The 12,277-nt window shown below is 37.5% G+C and overlaps 1 protein-coding gene across 4 annotated transcripts in view; it reads left to right on the top strand.

The window, feature by feature from the left end:
• ARL15 (ADP ribosylation factor like GTPase 15) overlaps positions 1-12,277 on the top strand; it is a 223,438-nt gene that overhangs the window by 168,264 nt on the left and 42,897 nt on the right. The window lies entirely within an intron of this gene.

The following is a 12,277-nucleotide window of genomic DNA, read 5'->3' as shown; positions in this document are numbered from 1 at the left end:
ACAATCCTTTTTAACATAGTACTGGAAGGATAGTATGAGTTTCAAATGAGTTAATTTAAGAGAGTTGGGTTCTGGGGTACCAAACCAGTTATGAATTTCAGTGCTCCCTCTACTACCTGTATTTAATTCTGAATTAGAAATTAATTCAGCCTTAGAAATGCCTTAATGCCTTTGAAAATCAAAGCAAGGTGGTTTTTTTTCCTTCAAATTTCCTACTCCCTGAAATAGGATTTTAGATTTTTGTCCCAGGGATGTGGTGTGAACTCCCATTAAAATATGTGATATTTTCTTCTTTATTATTGTCATGCCAAAAGTGAGGTTTTGCTTTAAAAAAAACGTTCTATGAGGAATTATTTTTGAATGTGTTTTATGAAAAAAACAAAGCTCGTGTGATGGTGCTTTCTGCATGTGTATGCCTGCCTGTGTGCCCTACTAGCAATAACTTTTGACTCTTGTCCAACTTCAACATCTCTGAGCATTGTTCTGAAAAACAAGTTTACCTCGTACTAGATAATAAAGAATCAGTGCAGGACGCAAATCTGTGTCTTACAGAAAACCAAGTTGTACTCTTTTAGCTGCTTATGAAACCACTTGTTTCATATGTAACATATGGGTTTAATTTGTTTCTTTTCCAGGTTGTTCTTTTTCAGCTCATTCTTGCATGACTTTGTCTTGGTCCAGGCTGCATTGTTTGGATGGGGAGCTGTGAGAGAACAGATTTAGTTCTCATACAGGTGTGCAAGACAGGAGATCTGGCCCTGTTTTACACAGACTCTGTATACTTGCTATTACCAATTTCCCTGTATGATGTGGCTTGAAAAGGTGGACAATTGTCTGATGTTAGTGACCATATCACCTGTTCTTTGGTTCTTCTTATTTCAAAAAGGTATTTCAGGATGTGTTAGAGGATATTGTGAGTGTGACTTTCTGTTGTCCAACGTGACTGGCAAGCCACTGACATTTTCATCCTTGCCAGCCCAGTTATCCCGCCATAGAATATCCTGAGTTGGAAGGGACCCACAAGGATCATCAGGTCCAACTCCTGGGCCTATGCAGGACATCCCAAGAATCACACCATGTGCCTGAGAGTGTTATCCAAATGCTCCTTGAATTCTGTCAGGCTTGGTGCCATGACCACTTCCCTGGGGAACCCGTTCCAGTGCCCAACCACCCTCTGGGTGAAGAACCTTTTCCTAATATCCAACCTAAACCTCCTCTGACACAGCTTCAGGCCATTCCCTTGAGTCCTGTCACTGGTCACCAGAGAGGAGAGATCAGTGCTTGCCCCTCCTCTTCCCCTCACAGGGAATTTGTAGACTGCAATTAGGTCTCCCCTCAGTCTCTTCCAGGCCAAACAGACCAAATGACCTCAGCCACTGCTTATAAGGCTTCCCCTGGAGACCCTTCACCATCTTTGTAGCTCTCCTTTGGATGCTTTCTAATAGCTTAACATCTTTTTTATATTGTGGTGTCCAAAACTGCATACAATATTCAAGGTTAGGCCACCACAGCACAGGGCAGAGCAGGCCATACCTGCCTTCAAGCTTTAACTGAAAGCTGAACAGAGGAGAGACGCATTTCTCCTTTGAACTATGTTTATCATCCACTTTCACTTCGATGTATCCCTGCATTGGTCCTGGGAAAGCTAGGGACGCTCTGCCACTCCATGGTTATCCTATGTAATTTTTACTTACCAGCTTTATCTCATTTTTGTGACAACTTTACCCCAGATGTCCTGGTCTTCCACCTACCTTGACAAGGATAATATTTGCTGTGTGCCACTGCCTTCCCCAGGGGCAACTGCAGAGCCCCCCGGGTATCTCTGTGGTTGCAGCCAGGCAGTTGCAATTCACCCCCTCTCCTGTGCTCCCCCTCCTGACCTGTAATTTCTCACCCTTCTTTGCCTCAGGCCATGGACTTTCCTTAAAAAGGAAGTGCTCCTATCATTGTGTGGATGCTCTTTTAATCCGCTACTTAAAACATAAAGGAATGATCACTCTGAGTTAGGTTTTCAGCCTCCTGAAATTATATTATCTGTCTTTGAAAACCAAAGAACATTTATTTAATTAAAAATATACTGCTTTATACTTAGCTAAACTGTCAATGAAAAATAGGACTAGGAGTTTCAAACTTCGCTTACTATTGTCCTGAAACTTCTATTTCCTAAATTATCAAATAGTAGATATTTGATAATTTATTTTGATATCCTTAATTGAAATGGCATAGAGTGGTTGGTTAGTAGTAGTATCTGTGATGAAAGTTTAGGGAACACTTCTTTCTTATTACTCAAATCTGCAGCACAGCAAAGGGTTGGTTGATCAGGTCCTGATGTCACCATCTTTGTTTCTGCTCACATCACTGCTAGCCACTTGACACTTTCCACAACTTTTCCAGTTATCAGTCACTTTTGCAAAGAGATGGGTAAAGGCTTACTAATAAAATTTTATTGTTTGACTCTAACTTTGAGGGTGTGTTTCCAAGATACTGTTGTTCAGCACAAAGCAGGCTTTTTCTTTTAAACATGTGCTGCTTGCAGGATGGGCTCTGAATTCAGGTTGTACTTAGTGCCTTGGTGTCAGGCTTGTTTTGTTTGGTTTAGTTTTGTTAATTTTTCACCACAGCTAAAAGACCAGTGTTTTGTCTAGTAGGAAGAACGCTTTGGGCTTCTGCAGGAAAAAGTATTTCTTGTTTTGCTTATGCAGATAGGTTTTATGGATTATTTCCTCCTTTATCTACCATCTGTTGTTAACTCCTATTCTCTCTGGAGGTTCTTCCCCCCTAACTCTCTCAAATATTTCCTTTTTTAGCAAATACATCATGCAGCTCTTTTTTCTGTGACCTTGAAGTATTCACTCTGTTGTTCAGCGTATTTGCTACTTTGATAAAAAAAATCCTTGAATAACAGTGACTAGAGTTTTTAAAAATAATTATATTGCTTTAGACACCTGACCAATACCCTCCGAGTGCTTAGTATATTCTCCTGGAACTGAAAGTGTTTTTTGTTTTTCAAGAATGAAAATAAGATGTCCATGGAAGAAAGTGGGAAGAGTTGTATGTTCATTAATAGAAAGCAAGTTACTGATGCCTGACCTCATTTCCGAGTTACACAGAACTAAATGTAAAGTAAGGTCTTAATACATCTGGCTTTGCTCATTTAACTTAGAACATAAGCTAAGTATTTTGAAGGCAGGCATATAAATTAGAAAAAGTGGACTGCATGGTGTGAAATAATTGAGAATTTTATTTCCCTCCTTTTTGCATGGGTCTTTTTTTAATGTAACATAATGTTAAGCATACATTGACATAAGTATTTCACACTCTTGCAAACAAAAAATGTGATTATGCAAAATCTGTGATTATAAAAAAGAAACTGACCAATTCAATGTCAATTCATTCATTCCAATTCATTGTGCTAAACAATTAAAAAAACGGGTTTCATTAACTTCTTCACATATTGATAGCTTTGATAGCTCTGATACAAATTTAACTCTGGCATTAACAGGAGTGGAATCTATATTAAACCTTCCACCCTGTTATATCAAATGTGTTTTTAATTTTTACATATGGGCTCTTTTTTTTCCATTATAGCTCTATCCTTTACAGAAATGCTGGTAAAATAGTAATAACTAAGTATTGATTTGGGTAAGGATTAGATAGTGATATTGGGTGAAATGCCTTAGAGGCTGCACATGATACTGTATTTCAACAGCACAGAGGTTGATCACAGCTTCAGTTACTCTTAGCATGGGTGAGTGGTCACATTGCTTGACAAAGAAACATAATTATCAGAGGAATACATTTTAAACTGGGACGGTGAAGTACTTTTTTATCAAGTTGCAATGAAGTAACATAAAGGAGAATTGCTTTGTGAAATGTCAGTGCTATCCTCTAATACCTGTGGCAGTACGTCTTACACAACAAAAACCATTTTAGTGTTAGTCTACTGTATTTATTAGAAGAGAGTGGTTTTCTCTGTGAAGCTTTGCAATTGATTTAAATTAAATTATAACTGTGGTGACAAAGTTCTTTGTTTGAATGCTTTTACATCAAATGGGTATGTCCCCTTGCATGCTGGAAGGATGCAGAAAATATTCTGCTCAAGATACTGAGATTCAAGTAGTCAAATTGGCATGAAAATTTTGAATATTGGACAAAAGTCAAGTAAGAGTTAGCTCCCCTGAGATCACAAATCTGGTGTTTGTTTCATGGTTAATGGGCACCTACAAATCCATTTTTGTGGAGTATGCTGGTGGGCCAGTGCCTAATAGGTTGGTTGTTCCTGCAGGTGGGTACAAGATCTGCAATGCCAAAGGTGGGGCTTATGCAGCCACAGTCATCAAGTATGGCTGAAGTTTAGCAAACTTCATATAAGCAGACCCATAAAAGATCAATCCTGCATCGGTAAAGACAATTTGTCAAAGAATGCATGGAATCTGAATAGGTGTATAATATTGCAGGGATTCCTCTTGTTTTTAAGCTATAGGATGACTCTTTGAGTATTCAGGTGTTTAAAAATAACAGTCCATGGAGCCTTACTACTCTAACAGATGAGCATAGACAACTTTTTATGACTAACACTTCATTTGTTAGCGTGTTATATTTTCAGCTTGTTAGGTCAGCGTCTGCAATTACTACAGATTGTTGGAGGGAACTTTCTATATTTTACAAGAAGGAACATGTCATGTCATGTCATGTCATGGCTAGGCTTCGCAAATGAAGATTTAGGAAGGCTCTATCCATGTTTGTGACAAGCACGCTGGTGGCTAAAGAGGCCGATACGAGATAGACATGTCCGATTGCAAAAGGCACAGCAGAAAGACTCCTTAGGTGGTATATTCCGCAAGACACGATTCTTTCTGCGTTGTCTTTTCTCCTCGAGAGTGATCCTGTGTGTGTTCTCAAAGGAAGCAGCAGTGTTATAGATGGTGTGTCTCCAGGCCTCCCAATTGGAGGCCAGAGTAGACCAGTTATGGTGATCAATATGGCCAAGGCTGAGATGTTGTTTCAGGGAGTCCTTGTATCTTTTCTTTAGGGCTTCTCTCTTGCGGCTCCTCTATGGTGTCAAGTTCACCATAAAGCAAGATCTTAGGGAGGTGGTGGTCCTTCATCCTGGAGATGTGCCCTGCCCATCGCAGCTGTGTTCTCAGCAACATGGCCTCAATACTTGTGACTGCTGCTTGTTCAAGAACAGATGTATTGGTCACATAATCTGACCAGTGGATGTTTAGGATTGTGCGGAGGCAGCGTTGATGGAAGTGTTCTAAGAGACGCAGGTGGTGGTGGTAGATGACCCGTGATTCGACCCATGACAAGAAGGAACATATGTAGACAAAAAAGACCAATTTGGGCGAACTGCTAGTTGGTTTACATCGCCTGAGACCTTTCTATGAACTCCATGGGCAAGAACTTCTGCTGAAGTAGCGCATGAGTAAAATCTCAAGTTACTGCTTTTTGGATCCACCATTGAGTGAATGACAGCAAAAGGCAAACAGTGCCAACAAGAGAAAAATAAAAAAAAATTTCCACAGACTACCATTTTCTTTTATCCATATGTCTTAGGTTTAGACAAGCTTAAACATCATTTATTCCCCACAAATTCAGTTTTAGTGAGGCAGGCAGAGGCAAGCAGAATTACTGAGTTGGAGGACTCTTAAAATGTCTTTGATACAAGCTACCTTCTACTTAGCAAAAAAGTTTAAGCAAATTAATTCCTCTCTCATAATGAAAAAAATCAAGGACTGATTAAAAAAAGCAGGACTCTACTGCTCTCCCCTCCTCAGAAAATCATTAAACAGTTCAGGCAGATGAAGTCAGTGGTGATTGGCCAAAAATTAAGACCAGGCAGATGCTGTTGATGCCTTTTTTTGTTCACTGTTCCTGTGAAAACAAGAGCAATATGCTTAAAGCAACAAACAAACAATCCAAAACCAAACAAAATTGTAAATTTGTATTGTTTCTTTGAGACACCTGCTGCAGAAGATGTTTTGGAGAAAAGTGTAGAAATCAGAGACATTAGAGAAGATCAAAAGCATCTGACCATGCTTTAGAGGGAGTGAAAATATTCAGATGACAGAGACATGGCACAATGAGACCTGGAAGAGAGAGAAGTTTCTTCTGAACAGTTCTTTTTATATGAGGAAGGAAAAAAGCCCTCCATGTGTTTCCACTTCCTTTAGCAAACCAGCTTTTTACTGTGCTAGCAGACTAGAAGTCACACCTAAACACAAGATAGGACTTGCACAAATAGCTGCTCTTTATGAAAGTGATGCTGATCATCGAGGTATCCTAAAGTGACTGTTAGAACTGTAACATCTTATAAGTTTTCCCCAAAACTTCCCATTAACTCTATTTGCTCTCTCTCTTAATATGAACAAGAAGAATCTGGCATTTTATCAGTTGTCAAAAATAAATCCAATGAAGCGTGAAGGCTTTCAGAAACAACACCTTTGCGCAACATAGTCTAGTGGAAGGTGTCTGTGGTCTGTTGCAGAGGGATTGGAATGAGATAATCTTTAAGGTCCCTTCCAACCCAAAACTTTCTATTATTCTATGATTTGTTTTTTAATGATTTATCAAACTCCTGGGAGTGCCTCTAGGAGGCACAAAGCAGTGTATATCATAAGTATGAGGATTTAGTTAGTGTGATCACCAGTGTTAGGTGGTGATGTGAACTGTTGGGAACTTGTCTCTTTCATTAGGTTTATGTGTCAATTCTCATCCTATAAATCTTTTCAGCCACAATGTAACATAAAGGTCAAATAACGCAACTGAAATTTCCTAAGGGATTTCTGATTGCTACTTATGACAACCTAGAGGTTTGAGCCTTAAACAGGAAAGCTTTTGTGCCTGAAGCTGACTTAATTAGGAAACCTTAATTCTTCCCCAGGTCAGGATGCAGCTTTGGTTTCATAAATACTATATCCACATCTGACATCCTAGTCTTATTGTTTTGCTTATTATGCTCATGTCATCAGCATTTTATTAAATAATTTGACTACAAAGAATTTCTATTTAATGCAGAATCAAATGTATATAATAATAAAAATATTACATTGCATAATTTTATTGCATATTATGATATTTGAGGGTGAAATATTTTGCAAATCCAACTCCTTCCATTAAAGAATAACAGGGCTTGTGATATTCTATTAGTTTTGCAGTTCAGCCATATAAACCACAGCTGTATTAAATGAACAGAGCACTCCACAGCACTTTGTATGCAAGTTAGGCAGGTTTTTTTGGTAAGGTATTATGATATGTAAAGAGGTGTCTGCTTCAGTATTTGGTCTTTGTGCTTATTTTTTTTACTTTTGTAGGATTAAGCCAGACCCTTTATATTGCTTTAATGTATTTTTGCATGCATTATAAACACACCCACACATGCATCAGTTCAACATTCCATCAAGGCAGCTGATTTTAAAAAAATGTTGTTAAACAAGTTGAAACTGGTTGGCACATCTCTGAAGAAAGAAATCAAATAAAACTGGCAACTAAAGAGAAAGGGAAGTTGATATTGGCACATCATCACAGAGGTCTCTAGGTAAAACATATGCAAAAGCCCTTAAAATGTAGTTCTTCTTTGAAAAGTGACTATGTAAAATGTCACCTTACTCAACAGATCTATTCCTTGTGTATACTCAGTGTTGCATCTGCTTGCCTTGTAATAAAAGATATGTTTTTATTTTTATTGCTTTTCCTGTTAACTCTGTAGTATCAATACAAACCTACCTTACATTTGTGCTACTGAAGGTTGGTCACTTAACACAGTTTCCAAAGGACTCTTTGCAAAGTGCAAGTTCTCTGTTGGATGGACAGCAGTAAAAGATCACACTGAAGCTATCAAATTCCAGCCTGAGTTTGAATTAGCAGTACCTTCATCTTTATGTCTCCGGTTTTACCTTTTTGAACATAAGTTATCCCAGTCTCTTTGATAGTAACGCTCATATTGAAGTTTTTATTTCAATGGGCTAATATTTCATGACAGAACATAGAAAATGAATTATTGGAATTTAAGCTCACGATTGCAAGTGGAGTAAATCGGGTTTAAGAAGCATGGTACAGGAAGAAGGAGCCATTCAGCTATTTCTGGAATTACTTTCTACATACTATCAGGTAGAAGTGTTGCTCATATTATAGCCCTTTTTAAAAAAAAGACTAATTTCATAGTATTGAAAATAAATTTTCAGTCTTGTCCTTTTGCCTTAAGTGTAAATTTTCTCAGAAGAGTTTTTTATTGCTAATTGCAGGATTAATTTTGTCAAGGCAAGAGGGTTTTTTCTCTCCTTTTATCATGATAGACACTTCATTAGGCATGCTGAAAATATAATTATGCTTGATCACCTACTTCTTACACCCCTGAACATAGTGCAGATATTCATTTATGTATCTACTTGTCTATGTGCTTGCTTAGATTTCTTGCCCTTACTAAATGTAAAGTAGCTGTGAAATATGCAAATAAATGAGAGATATCTAACTATGTGTTAGTCAGGACTTAAAATCGAATTATCAGTGTTATTTGTAAATATGATTACCTGTCCACTAGTCCACCTGTGTTTCTTTTGCAACTTCCATTTCTTTTATCTGCCTTTCTTTTAAACCCTATGAAAGAAGAGAAAAACATGTCCAGAACTGAGAGAGACATGAAGAATTTCAAGCTGGACAACTGGCAGAAGTGCTTTTACAGCACTTTGATAAACTCAGAGCTTAAACTTGAGGTTAAGATGCTGCCTGAGTATCAACATTGTAATTTTCAATCCTCATCAGAAAATGGGATGTTGCAACAATTTTGAGTTGCTTGATGTGAATAAAAATGATTTGGGTATTTTTTCACAAAGAAAATTTCTGAACAGTTTTCGAATATATGGTCATTGACAGATTGGTTGACACAGTGCAAGCACACTTAACTGATGTCACAGCCCCTGATGGGATCACAAAAGTGTTCAAAATTGCCTAGAGAGTGTTAGAAAGGCTTAAGAATTTATTTTGTGATATTCTAAAAAAGCTAAAACTTAACCAGGATGACCGGGGTTTTTTTCTTGGTGTTGCAAATCTGTATGTTGGGGTGATGTGACAAACACAGTTCTTCACATCTTTCTGGTTTTCTTTGTTGGGACCCTGGAAGCATACCTAGTATTTGGCTCCTGGGGTGATTGTATAATCAGATGAGCTAAAAGCCATGTGCTTCCACCAAGCCTGAGAAATGTTGCAGTGAAGCAACTGTGTGCTCAGAAGAGGACATCGGCTTGAGCACCTTCTCTTTTTTAACTTTGCTCAGTCAGCAGCTTGCTGGTGATCCCAGACATCATTTCAGCTAATATAAGAAGCCATCTACATGCAGAACACTGTTCTCGGATATGCCTTTTATCCTAGTCTGCTTTCCTTGTAGCTCAAAGGTTTTTGAGTTCGTGTGTGTGTGCTGAAAGAGGCCTCCACGTGCTCATTTCTCCCTTTTCTTCACTTGTGATACAATAAAAGTTTGTTTGAGAAACTAAACAACTCTCTTTTATGGGTCAGGCTAACTATTTTGGGATAAAGGTAAAGGTTATTCATATGCACAGCTCATACTTTAAATGTGTTTTCTGACATGACTTGCTGCTTATATAAAGAATACACCGGGGGATTCATGACAGTCATTGGGTTTTTTTCCTCCTTTCAAACAAAAAAGTAAATCTGGTCAAAATTTTCTAATCTGGTGGTTGTTCCCATGGTAACATGAAATATGGCTTTATGTGTGTTTGTACTGTAAGCTGACTTGAGATGCTAACGTTAACTACAGTACTTTGCTACCATCTTCTCTGTATTTTCTCTTCCAGCCTTCCTATGCCTAACACTTTGCATAGTATCTGATTGTACTTCTGAGAAACTAGAGTGCTGTGTGTTTCCTTTAGCTCCAGTTCCTTGAATCCTTAGTGAATGGGGTCCATGAGTTGTCGTTGGACAACGAATGTCACCAGTCGTTGTAGTGATTACATGAAATGTCACCTGGAATGACTTGTGTGTGTTACACAGATTGTAAAATTCAGTGATCTGATGATCCCTCTGAACCTCAAATCCATGGGCTGCAGTCTTAGTCTGCACGTCAACATTTCAGGGGGTTTATGTGTTCAGTTCAGTAATACTGAAAATCTGACAGGTCGTGTTTTGATAGCTGGACTTTCACTGGTCTCAAAGAGAAAATATCACACACAGGTTTTGGGGTTGTTTTTTTTTTTTCGTTTTAATGTGGGATCTGTCATGGCTGTGCCAAAAATCTGTTGATGCAATTTCTCTTGCCAGTGCTTTGAATCAGGGATGGGGGGAAAACTCAAAATAAAAACATATGTCATAGAATTTAGGAATTAGATCTAAATTCCAGTTTCTCATGTTGGTGATAAGAATTATTTGTCTGTAGAAAAAAATCTACACCCACCACCTTGAGTTACTGTGATGTGTATTTTTCAACTAAGATATGGTATTAGCAGATAAAGGGTTATTCTCTCCTTTTTGTGTTCATTTTAGAGCTGTAGAAAGTGCTTTTGCAAAACAGTCCCCTGTAAAGACTGAAGAGTGATGGTTATGTTCTTCTGTTAATGACAAATGCATAATACTTATTTTCTGGCTACTTTTATCTCTTCAGAAAAAAACAACCAAAACTGATAGCAATAAATTATCTTGAGCTGCACTAAAGTAATTCTACTAATAATTACTGATAATTACTGCAGATTGTTTTCTTCTAATCTGATATTTGGAAACTGGTTTATACTTTTGCTTTGAATAGAAATTGACTTCAGCAGAAAGAAAGAAGGGTACTGTGTTGGGTCCAAGTATGTGGTAGCTTAAGTAAAGCCTACAAAGGTCTAAAGTTATTGCCAGGTATTTAAATTGGAAAATACCCATTGAATCTAAAAAAAATTCTCAGCTCCTGAGAATATGCACAATTCTGAACATTTCTATTAGTGCTAGGATTGCTGATATAATTTTTTGCTCTTAGTTCTGTCTGTTCTNGCATCATAATCAGGAATGGTTAGTTACCATTCAGGACTGACTCCGAAAATGTCTGAAGAAAGTCAGGCTCTCCAGATTTGATCTGTATTTCCATATGGTAGAGAGCCCAAATGATGTTCTTACTAGTAAACTTGGCAATTTTTCCCCAGGAATGGGGAAGCCTTAAAAATATGTATTAACATTATCAGACTAAATAATGCTTTGAATCTTATAAAGAAGCCACTGGGAGTCAGCCCCTAATTTGAAGGAAATTCAAAATGTGGTAGTAATATTCAGACTTATAAGGACTTCTATGCCAGCAATGTTTTGTGTCCTGAAACTGCTTTTGCTTTGATATTATGGGCAATCTCTTTCAGTATGTGAGCACTGTTGTGGATGCTAGCTTTAGTTTCTGCAGCTTCTTTCACTCTGTTCTCTGTTGATTACCTTGAGACCTTGTGAAGTTCATATCTCATTGCCAGCTATGTCATTAAAATGCAGGTCTCCTTTCTCCATTCTTGCTTAAGTGCCCCAGTAGAGCTGCCGACTACAGATCTTACATTATGTACTTCTTGCCCTTTTAAGTAATCTCCAGATAAATCTGTTCCACCACTTTTTTATTTCCATATAATCAAGCAAGAAATTTTCTATCAGTTATATATTAAATAACTTAATGTTTAGACATAAATTAGGGCTACTACTATAGTTGCAAACTGAGACTTCAGTTTCTTCCTTTGAAAGAAACAATACATGAGAAGGACTATGCTATTACAGATATAATTATTGAGCACACCAAGTACTGTGAATAGAAACACTATCAAATATAGGGTTTTTTTTAAACGATTCAGTGGTATATCTTCTTTCTGACAATGTTTTAATTTAAATGATTATTCATTATAGTCTGAGATAAATACTGGCTGTCTGCCACTTTCACTTCTCCTTCATTATTCCTAATTATCAGAAAAACATAGTAGCAAATTACATGGAGTTTTGTAGTCTGTATTTTATTGACTACTTTGCCATGCCATGTTCAGACTTTAAATTTTTTGCCACTTTTTTTTTCTTATGGAATTCTGTACAGTTGAAAAACCTTTTCTTTTTTCTAAAACCTGATGTTTTTATGCAAAGGTAAAGACTTGGATTTTTGGATGCCACTACTTTGTCTCCTGTCATCTTTGTGCTGATTGGAGGGATTTTGGTTTTTAATTTTTTTCCCCAACTTATTTATTAACTTGATTGTACCTAAAGACTCACACACTGGGAGTAATTGGTAAATTTCTGGAAATTTCCCTACAGATACTTGGATGTTACTAAT

The sequence above is a fragment of the Lepidothrix coronata genome, unplaced genomic scaffold (assembly GCF_001604755.1).
Source record: "Lepidothrix coronata isolate B3197 unplaced genomic scaffold, Lepidothrix_coronata-1.0 Scaffold31, whole genome shotgun sequence".
Classification (NCBI taxonomy): domain Eukaryota; kingdom Metazoa; phylum Chordata; class Aves; order Passeriformes; family Pipridae; genus Lepidothrix; species Lepidothrix coronata.
The sequence above is the reverse complement of the archived record's forward strand: the minus strand, read 5'-3'. Positions and strand labels throughout refer to the sequence as shown.